The sequence below is a fragment of the Arachis stenosperma genome, chromosome 7 (genome assembly GCF_014773155.1).
Source record: "Arachis stenosperma cultivar V10309 chromosome 7, arast.V10309.gnm1.PFL2, whole genome shotgun sequence".
Lineage (NCBI taxonomy): Eukaryota > Viridiplantae > Streptophyta > Magnoliopsida > Fabales > Fabaceae > Arachis > Arachis stenosperma.
The window spans coordinates 38,500,540-38,512,048 of NC_080383.1; the positions used below are offsets into that span (position 1 = coordinate 38,500,540).

The window sequence follows — 11,509 nt, forward strand, 5'->3', positions numbered from 1 at the left end:
CTCCCGACTTCTATGGGAGAAGCATCTCTATCCCTGACATTGGAGCAAACAACTTTGAGCTTAAACCTCAATAAGTTTCTCTAATGCAACAGAATTGCAAGTTTCATGGACTTCCATTAGAAGATCCTCATCAGTTCTTAGCTGAATTCTTGCAAATCTGTGTCACTGTCAAGACTAATGGGGTTGACCCTGAGGTCTACAGACTTATGCTATTCCCTTTTGCTGTAAGAGACAGAGCTAGAATATGGTTGGACTTACAACCTAAAGACAGCCTGAACTATTGGGAAAAGCTAGTCAATGCCTTCTTGGCAAAGTTCTTTCCACCTCAAAAATTGAGTAAGCTTAGAGTGGAAGTCCAAACCTTCAGACAGAAGGAAGGTGAATCCCTCTATGAAGCTTGGGAAAGATACAAACAATTGATCAGAAAATGTCTTTCTGACATGCTTTCTGAATGGAGCATCATAGGTATTTTCTATGATGGTCTGTCTGAACTATCCAAGATGTCTTTGGATAGCTCTGCTGGAGGATCTCTTCATCTGAAGAAGACGCCTGCAGAAGCTCAAGAACTAATTGAAATGGTTGCAAATAACCAACTCATGTACACTTCTGAAAGGAATCCTGTGAACAATGGGACTAATCAGAAGAAAGGAGTTCTTGAGATTGATACTCTGAATGCCATTCTGGCTCAGAAAAAAATATTGACTCAGCAAGTCAATTTGATTTCTCAAAGTCTGTCTGGAATGCAAAGAGCACCAAGCAGTACTAAGGATGCTTCATCTAAAGAAGAAGCTTATGATCCTGAGAACCCTTCAATGGAAGAGGTGAATTACATAGGAGAACCCTATGGAAACACCTATAATTCTTCATGGAGAAATCACCCAAATCTCTCATGGAAAGATCAACAGAGACCTCAACAAGGTTTCAACAACAATAATGGTGGAAGAAACAGGTTTAGCAATGGCAAGCCTTTTCCATCATCTTCTCAGCAACAGACAGAGAATTCTAAGCAGAACCACTCTGACTTAGCAACCATGGTCTCTGATCTAATCAAAACCACTCAAAGTTTCATGACTGAAACAAGGTCCTCCATTAGGAATTTGGAGGCACAAGTGGGACAGCTGAGCAAGAAAATTACTGAACTCCCTCCTAGTACTCTTCCAAGTAATACAGAAGAAAATCCAAAAGGAGAGTGCAAGGCCATCAATATGGCCGAATTTGGAGAGGAAGGAGAGGAAGTGAACGCCACTGAGGAAGACCTCAATGGGCGTGCACTGACCTCCAATGAGTTCCCTAATGAGGAACCATGGGAATCTGAGGCTCACACTGAGCTCATAGAGATTCCATTGGATTTACTTCTGCCATTCATGAGCTCTGATGAGTATTCTTCCTCTGAAGAGGATGAGTATGTCACTGAAGAGCAAGTTGCTAAATACCTTGGAGCAATCATGAAGCTAAATGACAAGTTGTTTGGTAATGAGACTTGGGAGAAGGAACCCCCTTTGCTCACCAAAGAACTGGATGACTTGTCTAGGCAGAAATTACCTCAAAAGAGACAAGATCCTGGGAAGTTTTCACTACCTTGCACCATAGGCACCATGACCTTCAAGAAGGCTCTGTGTGACTGAGGGTCAAGTGTAAACCTCATGCCTCTCTCTGTAATGGAGAAGCTAGGGATCTCTGAGGTACAAGCTGCAAGAATCTCACTAGAGATGGCAGATAATTCAAAGAAACAAGCCTATGGACTTGTAGAGGATGTTCTGGTGAAGATTGAAGACCATTACATCCCTGCTGATTTCATAGTCCTAGAGACTGGGAAATGCATGGATGAATCCGTCATCCTTGGCAGACCCTTCCTAGCCACAGCTAAGGCTGTGATTGATGTTGATAGAGGTGAACTGATCATTCAAGTGAATGAAGAATCCTTTGTGTTTAAGGCTCAAGGATATCCCTCTGTCACCATGGAGAGGAAGCATGAAGAGCTTCTCTCAAATCAGAGCCAAACAGAGCCCCCACAGTCAAACTCTAAGTTTGGTGTTGGGAGGCCACAACCAAACTCTAAGTTTGGTGTTGAACCCCCACATTCAAACTCTAAGTTTGGTGTTGGGAGGTTCCAACATTGCTCTGAGTATCTGTGAGGCTCCATGAGAGCCCTCTGTCAAGCTACTGACATTAAAGAAGCGCTTGTTGGGAGGCAAACCAATGTTATATTTTATCTATTTTCCTTTGTTATTCTATGTTTTCTGTAGGTTGATGATCATGAGAAGTCACAAAATCAATTGAAAAAGCAAAAACAGAATGAAAAACAGGAAGAAAAACAGCACACCCTGGAGGAAGAACCTACTGGCGTTTAAACGCCAGTAAGGCTAGCAGATGGGCGTTTAACGCCCAGTCTGGCACCATTCTGGGCGTTTAACGCCAGAAAGGGGCACCAGACTGGCGTTAAACGCTAGATATGGGCAAGCACTTGGCGTTAAACGCCAGAAATGGGCACCAGCCCGGCGTTTAACGCCAGAATTGGCTCAAAACGCATTTTTGCATGCCATTTGGTGCAGGGATGACTTTTCCTTGACACCTCAGGATCTGTGGACCCCACAGGATCCCCACCTACCCCACCACCCTCTCTCTTCTTCTTCACCCATTCACCAATCACCTCAACACCTCTTCCCCAAAAACCCTTCACCTATCAAATCCCATCTTTCTCTTCACCACTCACATCCATCCTTCATAAAACCCCACCTACCTCACCATTCAAATTCAAACCACTTTCCCTCCCAAACCCACCCATAATGGCCGAACCCTACCCCTCCCTTCACCCCTATATAAACCCATCTTCACTCCTTCATTTTCACACACCCTAAACACTACTTCTTCCCCCTTTTGGCCGAACCACACAACCTCCTCCATCTCCTCCATTTTCTTCTTCTTCTCCTCTATTCTTTCTTCTTTTGCTCGAGGACGAGCAAACCTTTTAAGTTTGGTGTGGTAAAAGCATTGCTTTTTGTTTTTCCATAACCATTTATGGCATCCAAGGCCGGAGAAACCTCTAGAAAGAGGAAAGGGAAGGCAAAAGCTTTCACCTCCGAGTCATGGGAGATGGAGAGATTCATCTCAAGGGTGCATCAAGACCACTTCTATGAAGTTGTGGCCATGAAGAAGGTGATCCATGAGGTCCCTTTCAAACTCAAAAAGGGTCAACTTTCATCAAAGGTTGGACCAAGTCCTCACAGACATTTGTGAAGAGGGCATTCAATGGAAGAGAGATTCAAGAGGAAAGCCGGTTCAACTGAGAAGGCATGACCTCAAGACCATCACTAAGAAAAGGATGGAGCAAACAAGAGACCCCACTCATCATGAAATCCCTGAGATGCCTCAAGGGATGCACTTTCCTCCACAAAACTATTGGGAGCAAATCAACACCTCCCTAAGAGAATTGAGTTCCAACATGGGACAACTAAGGGTGGAGCACCAAGAACATTCCATCCTCCTCCATGAAATTAGAGAAGATCAAAGAATCATGAGAGAGAAGCAACAAAGGCAAGGAAGAGACATTGAGGAGCTCAAGCACTCCATAAGACCTTCAAAAGGAAGAACAAGCCGCCATCACTAAGGTGGACCCGTTCTTTAATCTCCTTGTTCTTTATTTTTCTGTTTTTCGAAAATTTATGCTTATGTTTGTCCATGTTTGTGTCTTATGATCATTAGTGTCTTAGTGTCTATGCCTTAAAGTTATGAATGTCCTATGAATCCATCACCTTTCTTAAATGAAAACTGTTTTTATTACAAAAGAACAAGAAGTACAGGATTTCGACTTCATCTTTAAAACTAGCTTAATTAGTTTGATGTGGTGACAATACTTTTTGTTTTCTGAATGTATGCTTGAACAGTGCATATGTCTTTTGAATTTGTTGTTCATGAATGTTAAAATTGTTGGCTCTTGAAAGAATGATGAAAAAGGAAACATGTTACTGAGAATCTGAAAAATCATAAAAATGATTCTTGAAGCAAGAAAAAGCAGTGAATACAAAAAAAATTGAAAAAAAAAGAAAGAAAAAGAAAGAAATAAAGTTGTGATCAAAGGCAAAAAGAGTGTGCTTAAGAACCCTGGACACCTCTAATTGGGGACTCTAGCAAAGCTGAGTCACAATCTGAAAAGGTTCACCCAGTTATGTGTCTGTGGCATGTATGTATCTGGTGGTAATACTGGAAGACATAGTGCTTTGGGCCACGGCCAAGACTCATAAAGTAGCTGTGTTCAAGAATCATCATACTTAACTAGGAGAATCAATAACACTATCTGGACTCTGAGTTCCTAGAGAAGCCAATCATTCTGAATTTCAAAGGATAAAGTGAGATGCCAAAACTGTTCAGAGGCAAAAAGCTACTAGTCCCGCTCATCTAATTGGAGCTAAGTTTCATTGATAATTTGGAGTCTATAGTATATTCTCTTCTTTTTATCTTATTTGATTTTCAGTTACTTGGGGACAAGCAACAATTTAAGTTTGGTGTTGTGATGAGCGGATAATTTATACGCTTTTTGGCATTGTTTTTAGTATGTTTTTAGTAGGATTTAGTTAGTTTTTAGTATATTTTTATTAGTTTTTAGTTAAAATTCACTTTTCTGGACTTTCCTATGAGTTTGTGTGTTTTTCTGTGATTTCAGGTATTTTCTGGCTGAAATTGAGGGACCTGAGCAAAAATCTGATTCAGAGACTGAAAAGGACTGCAGATGCTGTTAGATTCTGACCTCCCTGCACTCGAAGTGGATTTTCTGGAGCTACAGAAGCCCAATTGGCGCACTCTCAACGGCGTTGGAAAGTAGACATCCTGGGCTTTCCAACAATATATGATAGCCCATACTTTTCTCAAGATTTGATGGCCCAAACCGGCGTTCAAAGTCACCTTCAGAATTCCCAGCGTTAAACGCCGGAACTGGCACCAAAGTGGGAGTTAAACACCCAAACTGGCACAAAAGCTGGCGTTTAACTCCAAGAAGAGTCTCTACACGAAAATGCTTCATTTCTCAGCCCAAGCACACACCAAGTGGGCCCAGAAGTGGATTTTTATGTCTTTTACTCATCTTTGTAATTCTTAAGCTACTAGTTCCCTATAAATAGGACCTTTTACTATTGTATTTTCATCTTGGTTCTTCTGGTTCCCTCTTTGGGACCGAAGCCAACGATCACTCTTGTTCTTATGTATTTTCAACGGTGAAGTTTCTACACACCATAGATTAAGGTGTGGAGCTCTGCTGTACCTCGAGTATTAATGCAATTACTATTGTTCTTCTATTCAATTCCGCTTGTTCTTGTTCCAAGATATCACTTGTTCTTCAACTTGATGAATGTGATGATCCGTGACACTCATCATCACTCTCACCTATGAACGTGTGACTGACAACCACCTCCGTTCTACCTTAGATTGGGTGAATATCTCTTGGATTCCTGATACACGATGCATGGTTGATCGCCTGACAACCGAGCGCTCGCCTGACAAACGAGCCAGCCATTCCGTGAGATCAGAGTCTTCGTGGTATAGGCAAGAACTGATGGCGGCATTCAAGAGAATCTGGAAGGTCTAACCTTGTCTGTGGTATTCTGAGTTGGATTCAATGATTGAATGACTGTGACGTGCTTCAAACTCCTGAGGGCGGGGCGTTAGTGACAGACGCAAAAGAATCACTGGATTCTATTCCGGCTTGATTGAGAACCGACAGATGGATAGCCGTGCCGTGACAGGGTGCGTTGAACATTTCCACTGAGAGGATGGGAGGTAGCCACTGACAACGGTGAAACCCTTGCATAAGCTTGTCATGGAAAGGAGTAAGAAGGATTGGATGAAGACAGTAGGAAAGCAGAGAGACGGAAGGGACAAAGCATCTTCATACGCTTATCTGAAGCTCTCACCAATGATATACATAAGTATCTCTATCTTTATCTTTATGTTTTATTCATATTTCATCTATAACCATTTGAGTCTGCCTGACTAAGATTTACAAGGTGACCATAGCTTGCTTCATACCAACAATCTCCGTGGGATCGACCGTTACTCGCGTAAGGTTTATTACTTGGACGACCCAGTGCACTTGCTGGTTAGTTGTGCGAATTTGTGTTTATGCCATGGTATTGAGCACCAAGTCTTTGGGGCCATTACTAGGGATTATTTGAGTTGTGAAAAGTAGTGATCACAATTTCGTGCACCAAATTCCCACATATATACATTTGTATTTTTTCTTTGAAATAAAGCTTATTTAGATATTCTACACGATTCCAAGACGCATTAATCTGAAGTATTCATCGTCCGATTATAAAGCAACAGGTCGACAGAAAGTGAAAAATAAATTCACTACGCGACCACGATAAAAACAATCGTCCGATAAAGGTGAAAACGCGATTCACTGAAAGGACGATCTAAAGATGCCAACCATTTTCTACAAATCGACAAAGATGAACACAGAATAATGTAAGAAGTTATCGAAAGCAATCTAAAAAAAAGAACCTGACGAGGTCTTACGGATAGCTAATATAATAACTTAAAAGACTGGCCGGCATTCAGAAATTGGACCAAGTCAACCCAAGTTATAAGTAAACCCTGGAAAGAGGTCTGGCCAACCCTATTAAAGAGGATTACTTTAACTTAGAAGGGCTTGACATAACAAAGTCAGCCCAAAACTAAAAAGTTATACAAGTAGACCCTGAAAGAGATCTGACAAAAGATCCAAGAAAGAGGACTACGAGAAATAACTTAAAGGAGACCGACATAACCAAATCGGACTCCTACCATTAAAAAAGTTATACAAGTAGACCCTGAAAGAGATCTAACAAAAGATCCAAGAAAGAGGACTACGAGAAATAACTTAAAGGAGACCGACATAACCAAATCGGACTCCTATCAGTAAAAAGTTATACAAGTAAGTCCCTAAAGGAGATCTGACAAAGATCCAAAAGAGAGGATTACGCTATAACTTAAAGGAGACCGACATAACGAAATCGGACTCCTGCTACTGAAAAATTATAATTCAGAAGAGACCGACCTAATTGAAGTCGGACTCCTACGAGCAAAGTAATCCCTGAAAGAGACCTAACGAAGGTCCAGAAATAAAGGGAATCAACACAAAGAAATCAAAAATACCTACAAAACAAGTCGGATCCACACAAATACAGATGATCCAAGCGATAAGCACGAGGCGATTCAAAAAATAAAAAATTGCAAGGACCAACATTCTCAGAAAATAGAAGAGAATATCAAAAACCTTGATATGATCTACAAAGTTCTAAAGCCTCGGAGGCCATCAAAAAAGGGTAACGAGCTATTTTTTGTTTTTCAAAAAGGTTTCCAAACAAAACAACCAGAAAACTTCAGCAAATAAAGTTTCAAGAACCCACAAGCCGGGCCAACTAAACATGAGAACCCAGAAAAAGATCAACAAACATCAGAAGCATCTTTGGCAGTATCAGGACAAGGAGAAGGAGGACAAGTCTGAATAGGCACGGCATCTACAGTCCCATCCTCCCGGTTCAGAACTTGGCAATCCGAATCAGGTACAACTGGGGGAGCAGAGGTAGTCGACACTTTGGCAGAGGACACAGGAAGAGGATCAGTGTCATCATCACCCTCGTCATCAGGGACAATCTTGCCGTCTCTGACAACATTATCTAAACTGAAAAGGGTAAGATCGGCCTCGGGAGCAATGACCCGAACTTGCTCCTTCAAGTTCTCGTAAGCAGCAGTCACGCTGCCGACAAGATGACCTTGGAGCTCAGAATAATCCTCTCGAGCACTGTCCAACTCCCCCCTCAGACGCATCACCTCCCGATAAGTTGTAACATAACTATCTTTATGCATTAGAGCTGTGTCCTCGGCCAACCTCAAAGAAGCCGCCAATGAAAGGGAACTCGCCTTCTCATTCTCTAGATCCTTCTCTAACTTGGTCACCTTTAATTCAAGCTCCTCCTTCAGCCCCTTCATCCGGTCAAACTCTTGCTTTGCCTCCTCCATAAATGCCTTGGTGGCATGAAGAGGGAGACTTTGAGCAGTCCGGTGTATAGCGGCCGCCATAAAAGCCATCTGCACGTGATTCCGGGCCATAAATTCCAAATGATGGAGGATGGACACATCATCCATCGAAAGGGTACCATAGGGCCCAATTTGCTGGTCTATGAACTCGATGGCATTGAAGTCAGGGGCATTAAGGTCGAAGGGCTCAACCATCTTTTGTTTCTTACTTGGAGGGGCAGCAGATGGAACGGCAGAAGCAGGATGAGGATCCACCAAGCGGACCCGAGGTGTCGGAATCGCTTTCTTCACTATAGGGGAGATCGGCACCGATGGCTTCTCGCGTATTTGGGAGGACCCCTCCCCAGCCGCCTTAGCAACAATGTTCCTGGCAGCAGTCGCCTTTTGCGCCCTCTTAAAGGCCTTCATGGATTCGTTATTCTTCATTGCCTCTGCAAATAAAACATAAGTCAAGCTACAAATCGAACAAGTCGGAAATACAGCTACAAGTAAAACTAAACAGATAGCAAAATACAAGATACCCAGTTCAGTTCGAAGAAGAGAAGGATTGGTTAGAAATTTCTTTGTATCGAGATGGGGAGGCTGACCCCAGCGCTCTTCCAAAACAGTCACAAAGGCCCGCTCAGCCTCATCCAACATGTCCCAAGAATACCTGGAGACCCTCACATCTTTTTGCCATTCCAGGGGAAAGGCAGGCTCATCATTTTCGTCCAGAAAAAAGGGGCGAGCTCCTTCAACAGCTCGGACCTTGAAGAAGTAGTTTTTAAAATCACGGAATGACTCGTCAAACATGGAAAAGACCTTTTTTCCCTGGGTAGAGCGAAAGGAGACCCAAGCTGCCTTCTTTTTTACCACTCCGGGTTTAGTCAAGACAAACAAATAGAAAAAGAGAGATTGGGAAGCAGGGATACCAAAACCATTGCACAACAATTGAAAAATCTTTATAAAACCCCAGGAATTAGGGTGAAGTTGAGAGGGGGCAATATTACAAGACCATAACAGGTCAGTTTCAAATTGAGTAAAAGGAAGAGTAATACCCAGCGGACCAAAGAAAAAGTCATAAACATAAAAAAAAGGGCGACCATCAACAACCCGAGTTGAAAAACAGACTCTCTCATTAGAGGAAGGAGGGACAAGTTCATAGTTCTTCTCATCACCAGAATTGCTACAGATGCTATGAAATTGCCTAAGCTGAGAACAAAACTCAGAATCAGCCAGCGAAACACACAGGAGAACCATAGAGTCCACCCAATCGGCCATACCCGCAAGAACCTGGGAAGGCATCTCTACAATGTTATTTCGGGAAGACATGAGGCCAACTAAATCCTACAAAAAAGAAAAGAAGAGTGGATTACTTAAAAACATCTCGGACATGGGTCAAAACGTCTCAAACGGACGGGTTAACCAAAAAAGGGAAAACCCCAAGACTCAAGAGATGAAGTCTTGGAGCATCCCTTGGAGGCAGTAAACAAGAAGGGCCCTCAAAATCATTTCTACAATCTACATCTCGGCACTCATCAGAATAAAGTCCAGAAAAAAAAAGCAAAGGAAGCCAAAAAATGCAAAAAATCCACCCTTCTACAGTTTATCAGGAAAAGCCTTGCTCCTACAGTTTACCAACACTACTGCTACTGTTCACAAGAACACCAAAAAGGCCAATGAAAAACAGCAAAGGCACAAACTTTTCAAAATCAAATCAATCGCCCAAAGCACAAACAGAAACAGCGGCAACATGCAAAAGAAAAAATTCAAGCAAACAAAAGATTCGCACTAGAGAAAAAACCATAGCATGCAACAAGTCAAGCACGATAAAAATAGAAAGATCCAAACTTTCTCCAAAGGGAAGATCAAAAGGAAAAAATCCATTGCAAAATCGGAAATAAACAAGGATGGGACTAACCTGGAGAATAGAAGAAAAACTCGAAAGAAAGCTGAAGAGCAGAAAGCAACAAAGCCACCCCCTCGAAATGGAAGAACACAAAGACAGAAGGAGAAAATGTGGAATCAGCCCTCTTACGAAAACACAGTAGCAGAACAGACGTCACAAAGGAGAAATTTCAAAAGCTTTGAGCAAGAAACAGAAAATGAGAGAGAAAAGGGAGGGGTTACGGAGAAAAAGTGAAGAAGAGAAACCGTTTTTTTATTAAAGAGATTCAAAATAAAAGCCAAGAGAGAATGGGGCAATTAATGCCAATTAAATGCGGATATTAAAAACTACTTGCGTTCCCAAAAAAGCGCAAATACAAAAACACGCGCTTTTAGAGGAAAACGTTCTACATTCAAAAGGACTCTACAGAGAAAGGAATCGACAAAATGCTTGAGTTCAACTTCATTGAAGAAAGGACCAAAGTCAAGGACTCGGCCTCAAAAAGAGAAGACCGAGCTCAAGCAGGGGCACTGTTCATACCCTGGGCCGTGCTGTCCGACCCGGGATGTTCTACAGGCAAAGCGACCGACCTCTTCAGGTCAGGACAACCCGACCTCTTCTCAAAGAGCTCGGCCACGTCACAGAAAAGCCCAAACAAAGGGTCCAAATAGGGGAACGCACCCCAAATCCAAGGGTAGCCCAAGCCCATAGAGATAAAGGCGGTTCCCATAAAGATGACCTCACTTAAAGATAAGATAAAAAGATAAGATAACTAACTTATCTTATCCGCAGGAGGCCACATCTCACCATTATAAATACACTGGAGCACCCAGGTATAACTCATACTCTGACTCTACTCAAATACCTGCTTAATACCCTTGCTAACTTAAGCATCGGAGTCTCTTGCAGGTACCCCCCACCCTCCGGGGACGAAGGATCAGCACCATCACTAAGTCCAACAAGTCGGGCACACCAGCTCCGGCCGCCGTACACCTGCCGAACACGTCGGCTCCGACCAGTACAGAAGATCTCGTCCGAGATCGACCTACAGTTTCAGGTAACCCTCGGAACACAATGGTTCGAGGGAAATACTTAGATTTTATTCCGGAAAATGTGAGGTTGGCATTCAACTTGCCAATGATGCAAGGAGATCTTCATCCTTTCACAAGAAGGGTCAACTTTGATCAAACGTTGGACCAAGTCCTCATGGACATCTATGTGGAAGGAGCCCAATAGAAGAGAGACTACAAAGGTAAGCCAGTTCAACTGAGGAGGCTTGACCTCAAACCCATGGATAGAGGATGGTTAGAGTTCATCCAACGCTCTATCATTCCTACTAGCAACCAATCTGAAGTAACTGTGGATCGGGCTATCATGATCCATAGCATCATGATTGGAGAGGAAGTGGAAGTTCATGAAATCATACCTCTAGAACTATACAAGGTGGTTAACAAACCCTCCACTTTGGGAAGGTTAGCCTTTCCTCATCTTATCTATCACTTATGCAATTTAGTCAGAATTGTCATAGAGGAAGACATCCTCATTGAAGAGGACAAGCCCATCACTAAAAAGAGGATGGAGCTAACAAGAGAGCCCACTCATGGACCTCAACAAGAGCATGAGAAAGTC

The 11,509-nt window shown here is 42.6% G+C and overlaps 1 non-coding gene across 1 annotated transcript; it reads right to left on the reverse strand.

The window, feature by feature from the left end:
• Positions 1-338: 338 nt before the first annotated feature.
• On the reverse strand, positions 339-446 carry LOC130942688 (small nucleolar RNA R71). The gene has a single exon (XR_009071251.1). It is a non-coding gene; the product is annotated as a small nucleolar RNA R71 (small nucleolar RNA).
• Between the last annotated feature and the right edge of the window lie 11,063 nt (positions 447-11,509).